We start from the raw sequence: 20,795 nt of genomic DNA, 5'->3' as shown, positions 1-20,795 counted from the left end.
TATAAGGAGACATGAAAATACACTGCCGCTGCTGTCTAATAATGAGACATGAGAATACACTGCCACTGCTGTCTTATAATGAGACATGAAAATACACTGCCGCTGCTGTCTTCTAATGAGACATTAAAATACACTGGTGCTGCTGTCTTAAAATGAGACATGAATATACACTGCCACTCTTTTACAATGAGACATGAAACTACACTGCCACTGTCTTATAATGAGGCATGAAAATACACTGTCGCTGCTGTCTTATAATGAGACATGAGAATACACTTCTGCTGCTGTCTTATAAGGAGACATGAAAATACAATGTCGCTGTTGTCTTATAATGAGAGATGAGAATACACTGCTGCTGGTGTCTTATAAGGAGACATGAGAATACACTGTCACTGCTGTCTTATAATGAGACCTGAAAATATACTGCCGCTACTGTCTTATAATGAGACATGAAAATATACTGCCTTATAATGAGACATGAAAATACACTGCCACTGCTGTCTTATAATAAGACATGAAAATACACTGCCGCGGTCTTCTAATGAGACATGAAATAAACTGCCGCTGCTGTCTTATAATGAGACATGAAAATACACTGCCGCTGTCTTCTAATGAGACATGAAAATACACTGCCACTGTTGTCTTATAATGAGACATGAAAATACACTGCCGCTGCTGTCTTCTAAAGAGACATGAAAATACAATGCTGCTGCTGTATTACAATGAGACATGAAAATAAACTGCCACTGCTGTCTTATAATGAGACATGAAAATACACTGCTGCTTTCTTCAAATGAGACATGAAAATACACTGCCACTGTTGTCTTATCATGAGACATGAAAATACACTTCCACTGTCGTATAATGAGACATGAAAATACACTGCTGCTGCTGTCTTATAATGAGACATGAAAATACACTGCCACTGCTGTCTAATAATGAGACATGCAAATACACTGCCGCTGTCTTCTAATGAGACATGAAAATACGCTACCACTGTCTTCTAATGAGACATGAAAATACACTGCCACTGCTGTCTTAAAATGAGACATGAATATACACTGCCACTCTTTTACAATGAGACATGAAAATACACTGCCGTTGTCTTATAATGAGGCATGAAAATACAATGTCGCTGCTGTCTTATAATGAGACATGAGAATACACTGCTGCTGGTGTCTTATAAGGAGACATGAGAATACACTGTCACTGCTGTCTTATAATGAGACCTGAAAATATACTGCCGCTACTGTCTTATAATGAGACATGAAAATACACTGCCGCTGCTGTCTTATAATGAGACATGAAAATACACTGCCACTGCTGTCTTATAATGAGACATAAAAATACACTGCCGCTTCTGTCTTTCTAATGAGACATGAAAATACACTGCCGCTGCTGTCTTATAATGACATGAAAATACACTGCCGCTGCTGTCTTTCTAATGAGACATGAAAATACACTGCCGCTGCTGTCTTATAATGACATAAAAATACGCTGCCGCTGTTTTATAATGAGACATGAAAATACACTGCCACTGCTGTCTTATAATGAGATATGAAAATATGCTGCCGCTCTTTTACAATGAGACATGAAAATACACTACCGCTCTCTTATGAGACATGAAAATACACTCCCACTGCTGTCTTATATTGAGACATGAAAATACGCTGCCGCTGCTGTCTTATAATGAGACATGAAAATACACTGCCGCTCTCAATTTCAGCTTTATTTCGACTTATTTTGTCATAAAAGCAACATACATAGGTTAAAAAAAGAAAAGCATAATACATAATCCGAAGTCCCAGGCAATATGATGGAGGTCGATCACTTTCAATTCTGTCACAGCTATGCTAAAAACATATAAATTAGTTAAAAGCCAGATAATATATAAAAAGTTGTTAAAATACATTTTGCAAAGGGTGAAAGGGTAAAATTCATAGTGTCAAACCAACCAAGTACATTAGCTAACCAGTCTTTAAATATTATAATTTGTATCCTTTCTTATTCCTTATAAGATATACATTAAATAGGAATCTACTTAGACCAAAGACTATTAGTTGTGAAGTATTTGCTTTGAATGTACGTTCTGCCTCTTTGAAAAGCCTAAACCCCAGATTTATACACAGGGGTTTAATCCATCGAATTCTTGGTTTTTTATAAGCTGGGCAGAAAAACAGTACATGAGCGTCATTTTCTATTGCTTTTTGTACGCAAAGGGTGCACAAACCACTTTCATCTTCATTGCCCCTCCAACTACTAGTGTTTGCAGCTATCTGTAAAACTCCATATCGGTATTGAAGATACAGTGTTTTAGCTAGTGGTGGTCTTATCTCATCCATGAATTGTTCGAATATAGGGGTATCCTTAACAGATAAGAATTCCTGTGACAATGTACCCAGTGTAGTATTAGTGGATACTTCGTTCTTTGCATATATCCAAAATGCAGATTTCAAAAGGTTTTTTGAAGATGGTGACATATTCTGAGGGTTTTCCCAAAGATGAGTAAACCCAAGCTTTTTGAACCACTGGGAGATGTGTTTTAACCAGGGGATACTTTTATATTCGTCAATCCTAATTATTTCTAGCAATCCGTTCTTGTAATCGCTCAACTCAGGGGTTGTCCATAATCTAATCCAATAGAGTAGAGGCCTTAATCTAGCTTGATGGTCAGTTCTCTTAAGATTAATATCCAGAAAAACTGGAATTATCGGTGTTCTTACTGGTATTTTTAGTAACCTGCGTATAAAGTTGTTCTCTTCCTTCCTAAAGTTGTTGTTGCAGGAATAACCCCAGACCTCGGCACCGTAAAGTGCTGCTGATTGGGCCTTTGCTTTAAATAATTCGAGTGCCGGCGTGATTGATTTAGATTGGCTACTGCCGTGCACCTTTAGGATGGGCATTGAATTTTGTTTTAAAATTAAGTTACTTTTTTCCAATTGCCCTTTCCAATTGGGTGTACTGTCCAGCACAATGCCCAGGTAATTAAAACTCTCAACATATTCCAGCTTCTGGTTGTTTAGGGCCAAATTCTTTCTAAAGGATTTCTGGGGATTTATGGACATATACTTTGTTTTTGATGAATTAATTTCTAGTCCCTTTTCCACACAGTAATTATTAAAGGTGTTTACTAAGTTTTGTAAACCTTGCGGGGTTTGCGAGATGAGGATTGTGTCATCAGCAAAAAGTAATGCGGTGACTACCTCATCTGCTAATTTCGGGGAATCATGTTTACAATCTTTAAGATAGTTAGGTATATTGTTAACGTATAAGGAGAAGAGGGTGGGCGCCAGCACACACCCTTGACGGACACCCCGCTCCACAGGGATCTCTTTTGAGATTTCTCCTCCCTTACCCCATCTAACCCTAGCATAGTTTCCTGTGTGGAGTCTAATTATTTCCCTGAGTAGCTCACTAGGGACTGCAATGTCTTTGAGAGTGGACCAAAGTAATTTACGGGGTACAAGGTCGAAGGCAGCCCTTAAATCAATAAATGCTACGTACAAAATTCCCTTTCTTATATTAATATATTTCCAGCAAATACACATACATCTAAATACTTGATCTACTGTGCTGGTTTTTAGCCTGAATCCTGCTTGGTATTTAGTTAAAATCTGTTCCCCTTTTATCCACAGTAAAAGTCTGTTTAAGATATGTCTGGCGAAAGTTTTTTGTAAAAGATCAATTAAACTAATGGGGCGGTAATTTGCTGGATCATAACGATCCCCTTTCTTAAAAATTGTTACAATTTCAGCCCCTTTCCATGAATCAGGGATTGGTGTCCCAGCCACTATAGAATTACATAAAAAATTTATATAGGGTCCCCAGATTCCTACATCGTGCTTTAGCAAGTCACCTGGGATTTTGTCAGGACCTGGTGCTTTACCCGATTTAATAGCCAGGAGTGCCTCAACAGTTTCTTCATGGCTAAAGTATAGACGGGTGTTATTATCAAGTAATCTATTTATTTCGATATCATCCATAGCCATCTCCTCATTTGTATTGCAGTATAATTTAGAGAAGTGCTTGCACCAGGTTTCTTCATCAAGATATATATCCCTAGATGATCTGCCTTTTTTATTTCCTTTGGAAATTAAGTTCCAAAATGAGGCCTGTTCTTTCTGGTGAGCTGCAATTAAAAGGTCATCCCAAAGAACATCATCCCAAGTTTTTTTTGCTTGGGACAATGTCTTTTTATATGCTAGTCTACTGTCTTTAATTCCCTGTGCGTCCTTTACTTTTACAGCCTGAATCAGATCATTTTTGGCCTTGCGACAATCTTTATTATACCAAAGATTTGTTGTCGCTGGATTGTTATCTTTCTGACTCAGATCCTTTTTGTAGCTTTTACTTAGATGGAGAGTCAGTGCATCTACAAGTTTATAGTGTAAGTTAAGGACATCCTGGGTACCTAGAACAAGCATATGACTTCCCTCCAATACGTCAGCAAATGAATTATATATATTTAACATCGTTTCGTCTTTAGCCAGAATGTGGGGCCACTTAATAGCACGTCTATTATTGGAGACCTGGTGATCTCCTACTGGGACATTTGATGTATCTGCCATATTTATTTTCTGTACGAAAGGTTCTGGATGTAACCATAAATGGAGGGGGAAGTGGTCGCTCTCTATTCTATGGTCTATTTTAAAATCTTTTATTAAGTACCATAGATTCATAGAAGCCATTAAGAAATCTATATGGGACCTGTAGTTCCCCCTACCAAAAGTTGGAGCCGCTGGTCTATCTGACTTAAAACGGCCATTACACGCCCTTAATTCGTGGTTTACAATAATTTGTAAAATCTGCATAGCTGCTCTTGAATTTTTTACCATATTATTGGACTCTACAGAAAGGACATTATTAGCTCTATCCTGTTCCTCAAATAAGGTATCCAAGCCCAATATCGGCTCATATTGACAGTTAAAATCTCCACCAATAATTACCTGCTTACTTGGACTTAAAGTGTTTAAAAAGGAGTCAAGGTGGATTATCACCTGTGAATCTTTGCTATGGGGATGCGGTCTATTATAAACATTTATTAAATATATTGTTTCTTTCCCCTTAGTCACCATTCTTAATCCCATTATATCTAGGGAATCAATCGGCAGTAATGTAATTTCTGCCTCCACAGTAACCCTTATCCAAATCACCAGACCGCCAGATGCTCTTCCTCTCGCGGATGGCACTGCGCCCCGACTAAAAGTTTTATAACCCAGTCTATGCGGTGTATCTGTGGCCCATGTCTCCTGGAGAAGAATAATATCAAAGTTTTCAATGTAGGAGCACCAACCCTCATCCTGCATATTCCTTGATACCCCTGCTATGTTCCATGATATTAATCTAACAGATGGGAATTCGGCTACACCGTCCGCAATAATATGTGATACATTATTTCCATGCGGTGGTGAGTTTACGATGGTTGGACCCCCATCCTTAGTGTGCCTGATACCAGATTGTCTCTTCTCACCCAAGCTATCAGTAGTTAACATGGGGACCCCCACCCCTATTTGGGCAATTTCATCACTAGCTACCACAGTGGACAAAGTCATATTTCCACCTTGAATTGTTAGCTTAGATTTCCTATCTGACACAGGTGGTGGAGTTAGTCAATCATTCGAGTCCAGGGAGCTTAGTGCCAAGTACCTATTATTCATGTTAATCTGGAATGGTAAACCTTGGAAAACATTTTGAGATATGCTCGGAGTGGTAATCTGCTTACCCCTAGCTAGGTGCTGGTAGAAATAGCCTAGCGGATGTGCACCCACACTATTCTCTGTCGGTACCAATGATGCTGCTCTGAGTAGTACGGTCGCCACGTGTTGAGGATGTTTAAAGTTGATTATTATGCAATCTCCTTTACAAGCTTTCCTGGCACTCCCAATCCAAGGGACCCGTCTGGTTGATAGGATCTGTTCCGAATAGTTGACAGGGAACCCACAGTTGTGGTGTAGCCAGGAAACTGTTTTCCGTTTAAGACAATCATGTGTTTCATTTTGCACCTTAGACTGCATAGTATCTAAGGGTGGCACATTTGTAAGTACTACAACATATGGTTCGCATGGAGGGGGTAAATTAGTAGAGCGGGTTTTCTTTGCTTGAACCATTGTCCAGCCTGAAGGGGATGGATCAAAGTCCGGGGCAATTATTTTGTCTGGCAAATGTTTGCTTAGGGTAGAATTAGATGGGGGGATGTTCTCCTTGGACGGGACTTGTACATTTCTTTCCTCTTGCTCGTTTGAACCACCCTGCGATTTGGTCTGAGTGTTAATCAATGAGGATAGGGAGCCACCTAGTCTGAGCACTTCTGCGGATAATCTATCTATTTTTTCAACTAGTGGTTTTACCACTGCCTCTATTTTATCCTCAAAGGCCTTAATAATACAGGACATAGTGTCGGGTGAAAATGTATCATTGCCACAGTTATCGGTCATAGTCCCCTTTTGGGTAAAGGGGTTTTTTGTGGTGACTTGACAGTTCGATTTCTGCTGTGCCCCACCTCTGGTTTGTTTCGTTTTCCTACACTCCCTTACAACCCTTTTTTTTGGGGAGCATTCGGAAAGAGAGACAATTCCAGTTTCTTCCAACAGATTCAGGGTTGTGGTGTTAGAGTCTACAGGCATAGGTACAGGACGCTCTAAGACTACAGGAGACTCAGGAAGCGCCGTGAACTCTGTTAACAAACACTCAGTCACAGGGACATTAGGCGTCACAGTATTTATAATAGTGTTACCACTGTTACTCAGAGTGCCTAAATTGGTAGAAGTAGTATCTTCGCTGCCCAATGACTTCCTTCTATCCTTATTAATTTGGCTTACTACTTTCACAAGGTAATTATCCATAGTTGAATATTTCTTTGCCATAAATTGACAATATGGATCACAATTAAATTCAGAGCCCTGTTGCTTAGCTCTCTATGGCCAACCTTAATGCCCCGCGCCTCAAGATATATTACTTAAGCTATCACCACAATTACAACACAGTAAATAGTAAATTCTAAGTTGGATCACACACAGAAACAAAAATCCAACACGTGTCCTCTTATTGCACTATCTAGATTTAACTGCAATCATGTACCAAACGTATTAGGGAACCTCTGCCAGTAAAGATTGGTGAAATTACCAAGCAAACCTTCAACTAATTGGGCACCATTTAGTAAATGTCCACTGATAGGGCCGGTAGTCTCTCTAACACACTTGTAGCCAACCAACTCTCAGGTTAATACAATATGCAAGCTTGCATGGGAAAGTCAATTCCGTGATAGTGAATATATTCAGAGCAGATGGTGGTATAGTACAAGGGGTATCCAATTGTGACGAGAGCACTTGCCTTAGAGGGGTGGCCCAGCCCGGCCTCCTTCGGCCCCGGACGGCCACAGACGGCCCGCCCTCTGCCCGGGCTCAGCCCGGCGGCGCCCGCGCGCGTCCCGCGACGCGGATGGAGCCTCTGTTTTTATGGCGCCTCCGGGCGCGTATCAAGCCGGAAGGAAGTCCTGGCTGGCGCTTTGACTGCCGGGAGCTGTAGTCCCCCCCCACTGCGGCCAACGATCACTGAAGGCGGCGAGGGGGACCAACAGCGTGTGCGTCCCGTCCCTGGTGGCCTAGCGGCGTTCCTGCGGCGTCAGAATGATGTGGCGATGCAAGGTGAGTCCCCCACTCCACCGAGGGAGCCTCTGTTTTTATGGCGCCTCCGGGCGCGTATCAAGCCGGAAGGAAGTCCTGGCTGGCGCTTTGACTGCCGGGAGCTGTAGTCCCCCCCCACTGCGGCCAACGATCACTGAAGGCGGCAAGGGGGACCAACAGCGTGTGCGTCCCGTCCCTGGTGGCCTAGCGGCGTTCCTGCGGCGTCAGAATGATGTGGCGATGCAAGGTGAGTCCCCCACTCCACCGAGGGAGCCTCTGTTTTTATTGCGCCTCCGGGCGCGTATCAAGCCGGAAGGAAGTCCTGGCTGGCGCTTTGACTGCCGGGAGCTGTAGTCCCCCCCCACTGCGGCCAACGATCACTGAAGGCGGCGAGGGGGACCAACAGCGTGTGCGTCCCGTCCCTGGTGGCCTAGCGGCGTTCCTGCGGCGTCAGAACTGCCGCTCTCTTATATTGAGACATGAAAATACAATGCTGCTGCTGTCTTATAATGAGACATGAAAATACACTGCCACTGCTGTCTTTCTAATGAGACATGAAAATACACTGCCGCTGCTGTCTTATAATGACATGAAAATACAATGCTGCTGCTGTCTTACAATGAGACATGAAAATACACTGCTGCTGTCTTATAATGAGACATGAAAATACACTGCCGCTGCTGTCTTATAATGACATGAAAATACAATGCTGCTGCTGTCTTACAATGAGACATGAAAATACACTGCTGCTGTCTTATAATGAGACATGAAAATACACTGCCGCTGCTGTCTTTCTAATGAGACATGAAAATACACTGCCGCTGCTGTCTTTCTAATGAGACATGAAAATACACTGCCGCTCTCTTATAATGAGACATGAAAATACACTGCTGCTGCTGTCTTTTTAATGAGACATGAAAATACACTGCCGCTCTCTTATAAAGAGACATGAAAATACACTGCCACTGCTGTCTTTCTAATGAGACATGAAAATACACTGCCGCTGTCTTCTAATGAGACATGAAAATACACTGCCGCTGCTATCTGATAATGAGACATGAAAATACACTGCCGCTGCTGTCTTATAATGACATGAAAATACAATGCTGCTGCTGTCTTACAATGAGACATGAAAATACACTGCTGCTGTCTTATAATGAGACATGAAAACACACTGCCGCTGCTGTCTTTCTAATGAGACATGAAAATACACTGCCACTGCTGTCTTTCTAATGAGACATGAAAATACACTGCCGCTCTCTTATAATGAGACATGAAAATACACTGCCGCTGCTGTCTTTCTAATGAGACATGAAAATACACTGCCGCTCTCTTATAATGAGACATGAAAATACACTGCCGCTGCTGTCTTTCTAATGAGACATGAAAATACACTGCCGCTGTCTTCTAATGAGACATGAAAATACACTGCCGCTGCTATCTGATAATGAGACATGACAATACAATGCTGCTGCTGTCTTACAATGAGACGTGAAAATACACTGCTGCTGTCTTATAATGAGACATGATAATACACTGCCGCTGCTGTCTTTCTAATGAGACATGAAAATACACTGCCGCTGCTGTCTTATAATGACATGAAAATACACTGCCACTGTTGTCTTATAATGAGACATGAAAATACACTGCCGCTGCTGTATTATAATGAGACATGAAAATACACTGCCGCTCTCTTATAATGAGACATGAAAATACACTGCTGCTGCTGTCTTATAATGACATGAAAATACACTGCCACTGCTGTCTTATAATGAGACATGAAAATACACTGCCGCTGCTGTCTTATAATGAGACATGAAAATACACTGCCGCTCTCTTATAATGAGACATGAAAATACACTGCTGCTGCTGTCTTATAATGAGACATGAAAATACACTGCCGCTGCTGTCTTATAATGAGACATGAAAATACACTGCCGCTCTCTTATAATGAGACATGAAAATACACTGCTGCTGCTGTCTTATAATGAGACATGAAAATACACTGCCGCTCTCTTATAATGAGACATGAAAATACACTGCCGCTGCTGTCTTATAATGAGACAGGAAAATACACTGCCGCTGTCTTCTAATGAGACATGAAAATACACTGCCGCTGTCTTCTAATGAGACATGAAAATACACTGCCACTGCTGTCTTATAATGAGACATGAAAATACACTGCTGCTGCTGTCTTATAATGAGACATGAAAATTCACTGTCGCTGCTGTCTTATAATGAGACATGAGAATACACTGCTGCTGCTGTCTTTTAAGGAGACATGATAATACACTGCCACTGCTGTCTTATAATGAGACATGAAAATACACTGCTGCTGCTGTCTTATAACGAGACATGAAAATACACTGCTGCTGTCTTATAATGAGACATGAAAATACACTGTTGCTATCTTCTAATGAGACATGAAAACACACTGCCACTGCAGTCTTATAGTGAGACATGAAAATACACTGCTGCTGTCTTATAATGAGACATGAAAATACACTGCCGCTGCTGTCTTATAATGAGACAGGAAAACACACTGCAACTGCTGTCTTATAATGACACATGAATATACATTGCCAAAGTCTTATAACGAGACATGAAAATATACTGCCGCTGTCTTCTAATGAGACATGAAAATACTCTGCCGCTTTCTTCTAATGAGACATGAAAATACACTGCAGCTGCTGTCTTATAATGAGACATGAAAATAAACTGCAGCTGCTGTCTTCTACTGAGACATGAAAATACACTACCGTTGCTGTCTTATAATGAGACATGAATATACACTGCCACTCTCTTCTAATGAGACATGAAAATACACTGCCGCTGTCTTATAATGAGGCATGAAAATACACTGCCACTGCTGTCTTATAATGAGACATGAAAATACACTGTCGCTGCTGTCTGATAATGAGACTTGAGAATACACTTCTGCTGCTGTCTTATAAGGAGACATGAAAATACACTGCCGCTGCTGTCTTATAATGAGACATGAGAATACACTTCTGCTGCTGTCTTATAAGGAGACATGAGAATACACTTCTGCTGCTGTCTTATAAGGAGACATGAAAATACACTGCCGCTGCTGTCTAATAATGAGACATGAGAATACACTGCCACTGCTGTCTTATAATGAGACATGAAAATACACTGCCGCTGCTGTCTTCTAATGAGACATTAAAATACACTGGTGCTGCTGTCTTAAAATGAGACATGAATATACACTGCCACTCTTTTACAATGAGACATGAAACTACACTGCCACTGTCTTATAATGAGGCATGAAAATACACTGTCGCTGCTGTCTTATAATGAGACATGAGAATACACTTCTGCTGCTGTCTTATAAGGAGACATGAAAATACAATGTCGCTGCTGTCTTATAATGAGAGATGAGAATACACTGCTGCTGGTGTCTTATAAGGAGACATGAGAATACACTGTCACTGCTGTCTTATAATGAGACCTGAAAATATACTGCCGCTACTGTCTTATAATGAGACATGAAAATACACTGCCACGGTCTTCTAATGAGACATGAAATAAACTGCCGCTGCTGTCTTATAATGAGACATGAAAATACACTGCCGCTGTCTTCTAATGAGACATGAAAATACACTGCCACTGTTGTCTTATAATGAGACATGAAAATACACTGCCGCTGCTGTCTTCTAAAGAGACATGAAAATACAATGCTGCTGCTGTATTACAATGAGACATGAAAATAAACTGCCACTGCTGTCTTATAATGAGACATGAAAATACACTGCTGCTTTCTTCAAATGAGACATGAAAATACACTGCCACTGTTGTCTTATCATGAGACATGAAAATACACTTCCACTGTCGTATAATGAGACATGAAAATACACTGCTGCTGCTGTCTTATAATGAGACATGAAAATACACTGCCACTGCTGTCTAATAATGAGACATGCAAATACACTGCCGCTGTCTTCTAATGAGACATGAAAATACGCTACCACTGTCTTCTAATGAGACATGAAAATACACTGCCACTGCTGTCTTAAAATGAGACATGAATATACACTGCCACTCTTTTACAATGAAACCTGAAAATATACTGCCGCTACTGTCTTATAATCAGGCATGAAAATACACTGCCGCTGCTGTCTTATAATGAGACATGAAAATACACTGCCACTGCTGTCTTATAATGAGACATAAAAATACACTGCCGCTTCTGTCTTTCTAATGAGACATGAAAATAAACTGCCGCTGCTGTCTTATAATGAGACATAAAAATACACTGCCGCTTCTGTCTTTCTAATGAGACATGAAAATAAACTGCCGCTGCTGTCTTATAATGACATGAAAATACACTGTCGCTGCTGTCTTTCTAATGAGACATGAAAATACACTGCCGCTGCTGTCTTATTATGACATAAAAATACACTGCCGCTCTTTTATAATGAGACATGAAAATACACTGCCACTGCTGTCTTATAATGAGACATGAAAATACACTGTCGCTGCTGTCTTTCTAATGAGACATGAAAATACACTGCCGCTGCTGTCTTATAATGACATAAAAATACACTGCCGCTCTTTTATAATGAGACATGAAAATACACTGCCACTGCTGTCTTATAATGAGACATGAAAATACACTGCCGCTGCTGTCTTATATTGAGACATGAAAATACACTGCCGCTCTCTTATAATGAGACATGAAAATACACTGCCACTGCTGTCTTATAATGAGACATGAAAATATGCTGCCGCTCTTTTACAATGAGACATGAAAATACACTACCGCTCTCTTATGAGACATGAAAATACACTCCCACTGCTGTCTTATATTGAGACATGAAAATACGCTGCCGCTGCTGTCTTATAATGAGACATGAAAATACACTGCCGCTCTCTTATAATGAGACATGAAAATACAATGCTGCTGCTGTCTTATAATGAGACATGAAAATACACTGCCACTGCTGTCTTTCTAATGAGACATGAAAATACACTGCCGCTGCTGTCTTATAATGACATGAAAATACAATGCTGCTGCTGTCTTACAATGAGACATGAAAATACACTGCTGCTGTCTTATAATGAGACATGAAAATACACTGCCGCTGCTGTCTTATAATGACATGAAAATACAATGCTGCTGCTGTCTTACAATGAGACATGAAAATACACTGCTGCTGTCTTATAATCAGACATGATAATACACTGCCGCTGCTGTCTTTCTAATGAGACATGAAAATACACTGCCGCTGCTGTCTTATAATGACATGAAAATACACTGCCACTGTTGTCTTATAATGAGACATGAAAATACACTGCTGCTGCTGTCTTATAATGAGACATGAAAATACACTGCCGCTGCTGTCTTATAATGAGACATGAAAATACACTGCCGCTCTCTTATAATGAGACATGAAAATACACTGCTGCTGCTGTCTTATAATGAGACATGAAAATACACTGCCGCTGCTGTCTTATAATGAGACATGAAAATACACTGCCGCTCTCTTATAATGAGACATGACACTGCTGCTGCTGTCTTATAATGAGACATGAAAATACAATGCTGCTGCTGTCTTACAATGAGACATGACAATACACTGCCGCTGCTGTCTTACAATGAGACATTAAAATACACTGCCACTGCTGTCTTATAATGACATGAAAATACAATGCTGCTGCTGTCTTACAATGAGACATGAAAATACACTGCTGCTGTCTTATAATGAGACATGAAAATACACTGCCGCTGCTGTCTTTCTAATGAGACATGAAAATACACTGCCGCTGCTGTCTTTCTAATGAGACATGAAAATACACTGCCGCTCTCTTATAATGAGACATGAAAATACACTGCTGCTGCTGTCTTTTTAATGAGACATGAAAATACACTGCCGCTCTCTTATAAAGAGACATGAAAATACACTGCCGCTGCTGTCTTTCTAATGAGACATGAAAATACACTGCCGCTGTCTTCTAATGAGACATGAAAATACACTGCCGCTGCTATCTGATAATGAGACATGAAAATACACTGCCGCTGCTGTCTTATAATGACATGAAAATACAACGCTGCTGCTGTCTTACAATGAGACATGAAAATACACTGCTGCTGTCTTATAATGAGACATGAAAACACACTGCCGCTGCTGTCTTTCTAATGAGACATGAAAATACACTGCCACTGCTGTCTTTCTAATGAGACATGAAAATACACTGCCGCTCTCTTATAATGAGACATGAAAATACACTGCCGCTGCTGTCTTTCTAATGAGACATGAAAATACACTGCCGCTCTCTTATAATGAGACATGAAAATACACTGCCGCTGCTGTCTTTCTAATGAGACATGAAAATACACTGCCGCTGTCTTCTAATGAGACATGAAAATACACTGCCGCTGCTATCTGATAATGAGACATGACAATACAATGCTGCTGCTGTCTTACAATGAGACGTGAAAATACACTGCTGCTGTCTTATAATGAGACATGATAATACACTGCCGCTGCTGTCTTTCTAATGAGACATGAAAATACACTGCCGCTGCTGTCTTATAATGACATGAAAATACACTGCCACTGTTGTCTTATAATGAGACATGAAAATACACTGCCGCTGCTGTCTTATAATGAGACATGAAAATACACTGCCGCTCTCTTATAATGAGACATGAAAATACACTGCTGCTGTTATGTTATGTTATGTTATGTTATTTATTCTTTTGTATAGCGCAACGGTTACTCAAAAAGAGTGTCCCGGCGCTTTTAGGTAAGGGGAACAGATTTCAGAATAACACAACACAGCTAAAAGAGGTTAAAAGATAAACAAAAAGAGAGCAAAACTACTGGCAGACCTATTGGGAAAACAGCCAGGTTTTGAGACCTCTTCTAAAATCAAGGAGAGTAGACGCCCCCTGCAAAGGGAGCGGTAGTGCATTCCACATCTGTGGGGCCAACAGACTGAAAGAGCGGCCCCCAAGGCGAGCCCTCTTCACACGCGGAACAGCCGCCAAAAGTAGAGATTCTGACCTCAACGAGCGAGTCGGATGGTAAAAGGTCAGTCTCTTTTGGAGATGTTTAGCTCCCACAGCATGGAGCGCTTTGTAGGCCAAGGTCAGAGCCTTAAAGGCAATCCGTTTGCGGATGGGTAGCCAGTGTAACGTCACCAACAACCCAGAGGCGCTGGCCCGTCTACTTAGGCCAAAGATGGCCCTGGCTGCCGCGTTCTGTGCAACTTGAAGCCTTTGTAGCAGATACTCTGGCAGGCCCAGGTAAAGAATGTTGGCATAATCCAACCTGGAGCCTATCAGAGCCTGCACCGTCAGCCTCCTGTGCTCCTCGGACAAGAGAGGCAAGAACCTCCGCAGCATTTTTAACAGGCCGAAGCAAGTGCCGGTTACCCCCAAGATCTGGGCTTTCATCGTCAGCCCCTTGACCATCTTAACCCCCAAGTTTTTAGCCATGGGAGAAGAGCCGGACGGAGGGAACATGTCGATGGGCCACCAGGCCTGCCAGCTAGGCTCCGTATCGCACCCGAAGAAGAGTACCTCCGATTTGTCGGAATTGCACTTGAGGCTGTTCAGTTGGAACCATGCGAACACAGCCCCAAGGCAATTCTGGATACTCTCCCCGTCAAAGTCAGCCCCTCTCTCGCAAGAGAAGAGGAGCTGGGTGTCGTCGGCATACGACACGATCCGGGCACCAAATGACTCCGCCACCACCGCCAAAGGGGTCATAAAGATGTTAAAAAGGGTCGGGCTCAATATAGAGCCCTGAGGGACCCCGACTCCCAGAGGCGGCATTACGGCGGTGTCAGATGATGTCCAGATCGTTTGCCGGCGGCCGGCCAAAAAGGAAGAAAACCATTTGAGCACCGTCCCCCGCAGACCAATCTCAAAGAGTCTTGCGAGCAGGCCCTCATGGGGGACGGTGTCGAAAGCCGCCGACAAGTCCAACAACACCAGCATGACTTTGCCCCCGGTATCCAACACCCCTTTAATGGTTTCAGAAACCTCAAGGAGCGCGGTCTCGGTGCTGCGATGTGAACGGAAGCCCGACTGGGAGTCATGTAAGATCTCATGGGACTCCAGAAAATTGGAGAGCACCGACTGAACGTGCTTCTCCAGAATTTTTACAAGAGCCGGCAGCAACGAAATTGGCCTGTAATTGGCTGGGGCTTTCGGGTCAAGTCCCGGCTTTTTAAGCAACGGGATGACCATTGCCTGCTTCCATACTGGCGGCACCTCTCCCAGGCTCAACGAGAGGTTGAGAAGAGGGTGCGCCAGCGGATTAACCACCTCCGCCAGTTTACCCAGGAGCTTAGCAGGGCAGGGGTCAAGCGGAGACCCAGATTTTAAATTGCCTATAAGCGCTAGAGAAGCTGAGGCTGGCAGAGATGGAAACTCAGCCAATAAGGCGCCCTGCGCAACTGGGGGAGGCGAGCCCGCCTCGGGCATCGGCAATGTAACCGGTTCACTCGATAGAAAGGAGTCCTGGATGAGTTTGATCTTGCCAGTAAAAAAACACGCAAGATCCGCCGCCCAAGATTCTACGGGCCCCTCTTCCGAAGCAGTAGTCCGAGGGGAGATGAATTCTCGAACGATGGTAAAGATCTCCTTACTGGAGTTCGAAGCTGCTTCGATTCTCCCCGCAAGATAGGCTTTCTTTTCGAGGCGGATGTCTCGGTGGTAAGCTTTAACCACAGCCTTGTAGGCAGACCTGTCCTTGCTGTCATAATGTGCCCGCCAGGCCCTTTCGGCTACCTTGCACTGCTGCCGCGTAGCCCACAGAGCAGGGGTAAACCAAGGGGCCGAGACCCGCTTAGATGTCGGGCGGGGGGGCGGGACTGGGGCCAGGTCATTCAGCCTCTCCGTCAGCCATTCTTGCAGGGACTCCAGGTCTCTCTCTAGCTCGCCAGACAGAGGGCAAGGGTGCGTCGCAGCAGCCTGAGCCAGCATCTCAGGGGTCACCCTGCTAAATGCTCTAGAGGCTCGTCCCCGCTGCTGTGAGACAGGGTTAGGCGCCCTGACGTTGCCGCTGATTACAAATTTGGCCAGCCAGTGATCCGACCACAAGACCGGGAGAATCTCTTTCACCACTAAAGGAGAGGCCGAGAAGACCTGGTCTAGAGTGTGCCCCTTGTCATGGGTCGGGCCCTGCAAATGCGGGGTGAGACCCAGCGGAGTCATAGCCTCCAAAAGCTTAATAGCGGCGGGGTCCGACGGATCATCCATCCGGATGTTAAAGTCCCCCGCCACTAAGCAGTGTTCTGCTCTCAGTGCTAGACCCACCAGCACCGAATCAAGGTCAGCAAAAAACGTCCCAAGCGGACCAGGGGGGCGGTAGACTAACAGTCCCTTTACTGATTGATGCGGCGCTAGCACAATTGAAAAAGCCAACGATTCCGAGCCGTGGATGTCCTCAGTGGGCAAGATAGTGCAGGGCGTGCCCTTCTTTACCACCAATGCGACCCCGCCACCCCTGCCCTTTGCTCTGTCCTTCCTGAAGATGTCAAAATCCGGCGGAATGGCCATAGCCACATCGGGATTAGAAGCTTCACCCCACCAAGTCTCCGTCAGCATTAGGCAGAGTGGCTTCTCTGTCTCGAGGAGCTCAAAGATGTGTTGCGCATGGCTGCGAGCTGATCTGGTGTTTAACAGCATGCAGGCATACTCTGCACCAGCTATGTCAATAGGCGGGGCTGATGACAGAACCCGTGTCGGATGCCAGCCACAACCCGGACATCGCGACTTACCCCTATAGCGGCCCGGAAAGACAGTACAACAGCAGCTCTCCCTATGATTCAAGGAGCGCAGCTCCCTAGAAGAGTACCGCACCAAATGAGGGCCCAGATTACTCATTCTCGGTGAACAGAGCCCCGCCCGCCGCCTAGACGCCTCCGGGACGCCTCCGGGCGCAGACGGGCGCAGACGGGCGCAGACGGGCGCAGACGGGCAGGACTCTGGCAAGACTCCGGCAAACGACGGCGTCCTAGCTGCGCGTTCCCGCTGCGCGGGTAAGAGCGACTTTAAATAGGCGCCGAAGTGGAGGGAGGAGCGCCTGGACGCTCCAAGATGGCGCCCGCCAAAAAAAGCCTGGACCCAATCCAAGATGGCGCTGGTCGCTGATGACAAGACGATCCCCGGACCACCCACAGAACCCGGGCCCACCAAAACGGTGGTGAGTATTCCTCAAATTAAATGCAGGTGTGAGGGGGGGGAGAGCCCAGCCAGTGCACAGCAAATAAAACAAAAACAAGTGCGAAACGCGCGAAAACGCGCTAAACGCGCTAAAAACTGCACACAGTAAAAGATTAAAATCTGCAGCCCTTACAAACCGCAGCGCGGTAAAACGGGACCTTTCAAGGCTGACCGCCGATTACAAGTGCCTTAAATAGGCGCCGAAGTGGAGGGAGGAGCGCCTGGACGCTCCAAAATGGCGCCCGCCAAAAAAAGCCTGGACCCAATCCAAGATGGCGCTGGTCGCTGATGACAAGACGATCCCCGGACCACCCACAGAACCCGGGCCCACCAAAACGGTGGTGAGTATTCCTCAAATTAAATGCAGGTGTGAGGGGGGGGAGAGCCCAGCCAGTGCACAGCAAATAAAACAAAAACAAGTGCCAAACGCGCGAAAACGCGCTAAACGCGCTAAAAACTGCACACAGTAAAAGATTAAAATCTGCAGCCCTTACAAACCGCAGCGCGGTAAAACGGGACCTTTCAAGACCTGCTGCTGTCTTATAATGACATGAAAATACACTGCCACTGCTGTCTTATAATGAGACATGAAAATACACTGCCGCTGCTGTCTTATAATGAGACATGAAAATACACTGCCGCTCTCTTATAATGAGACATGAAAATACACTGCTGCTGCTGTCTTATAATGAGGCATGAAAATACACTGCCGCTGCTGTCTTATAATGAGACATGAAAATACACTGCCGCTCTCTTATAATGAGACATGAAAATACACTGCTGCTGCTGTCTTATAATGAGACATGAAAATACACTGCCGCTCTCTTATAATGAGACATGAAAATACACTGCCGCTGTCTTCTAATGAGACATGAAAATACACTGCTGCTGCTGTCTTATAATGAGACATGAAAATACACTGCCGCTGTCTTATAATGAGACATGAAAATACACTGCCGCTGTCTTCTAATGAGACATGAAAATACACTGCCAGTGCTGTCGTATAAGGAGACATGATAATACACTGCCGGTGATGTCTGATAATGAGACATGAAAATACACTGCCGCTGTCTTCTAATGAGACATGAAAATACACTGCCGCTGTCTTCTAATGAGACGTGAAAATACACTGCCACTGCTGTCTTATAATGAGACATGATAATACACTGCCAGTGCTGTCTGATAATGAGACATGAAAATACACTGCCACTGCTGTCTTATAATGAGATGTGAAAATACACTGCTGCTCTCTTATAATGAGACATGAAAACACACTGCAGCTGTCTTCTAATGAGACATGAAAATACACTGCCACTGCTGTCTTATAATGAGATGTGAAAATACACTGCCGCTGCTGTCTTATAATGAGACATGAAAATACACTGCTGCTGCTGTCTTATAACGAGACATGAAAATACACTGCCGTTGCTTTCTAATGAGACATGAAAATACACTGTCGCTATCTTCTACTGAGACATGAAAATACACTGCCACTGCTGTCTTATAATGAGACATGAAAAAACACTGCTGCTGTCTTATAATGAAACATGAAAATACACTGCCGCTGCTGTCTTATAATGAGACAGGAAAACACACTGCAACTGCTGTCTTATAATGAGACATGAATATACACTGCCACTGTCTTCTAATGAGACATGAAAATACACTACCGTTGCTGTCTTATAATGAGACATGAATATACACTGCCACTCTCTTACAATGAGACATGAAAATACACTGCCGCTGTCTTATAATGAGGCATGAAAATACACTGCTAATGCTGTCTTATAATGAGACATGAGAATACACTACTGCTGTCTTCTAATGAGACATGAAAATACACTGCCGCTGCTGTCTTATAAGGAGACATGAAAATACACTGCCACTGCTGTCTTATAATGAGACATGAAAATACACTGCCACTGCTGTCTTCTAATGAGACATGACAATACACTGCCGCTGCTGTCTTAAAATGAGACATGAATATACACTGCCGCTGCTATCTTATAATGAGACATGAAAATACACTGCCGCTGCTGTCTTATGATGAGACATGAAAATACACTGCCGCTGTCTTCTAATGAGACATGAAAATACAATGCCACTGTTGTCTTATAACGAGACATGAAAATACAATGCCACTGTTGTCTTATAATGAGACATGAAAATACACTGCCGCTGCTGTCTTATAATGAGACATGAGAATACACTGTCACTGCTGTCTTCTAATGAGACATGAAAATACACTGCCGCTGCTGTGTTATAAGGAGACATGAAAATACACTGCCACTGCTGTCTTATAATGAGACATAAAAATACACTGCCTTATAATGAGACATGAAAATACACTGCCACTGCTGTCTTATAATAAGACATGAAAATACACTGCCGCTGCTGTCTGATAATGAGACATGAAAATACACTGCCGCTGTCTTCTAATGAGACATGAAAATACAATCCTGCTGCTGTCTTATAAGGAGACATGATAATACACTGCCACTGCTGTCTTATAATGAGACATGAAAATACACTGCTGCTGTCTTCTAATGAGACATGAAAATACAATCCTTCTGCTGTATTACAATGAGACATGAAAATACACTGCCACTGCTGTTTTATAATGAGACATGAAAATATACTGCCGCTGTCTTCTAATGAGACATGAAAATACAATCCTTCTGCTGTATTACAATGAGACATGAAAATACACTGCCACTGCTGTTTTATAATGAGACATAAAAATACACTGCCGCTGTCTTCTAATGAGACATGAAAATACAATGCCACTGCTGTCTTATAATGAGACATGAAAATACACTGCCGCTGCTGTCTTATGATAAGACATGAAAATACACTGCCGCTGTCTTCTAATGAGACATGAAAATACAATGCCACTGTTGTCTTATAATGAGACATGAAAATACACTGCCGCTGCTGTCTTATAATGAAGCATGAAAATACACTGCCGCTGT

Source organism: Triturus cristatus, chromosome 1_2 (assembly GCF_964204655.1).
Source record: "Triturus cristatus chromosome 1_2, aTriCri1.1, whole genome shotgun sequence".
Taxonomy (NCBI): domain Eukaryota; kingdom Metazoa; phylum Chordata; class Amphibia; order Caudata; family Salamandridae; genus Triturus; species Triturus cristatus.
This window is presented reverse-complemented; position numbering follows the sequence as displayed.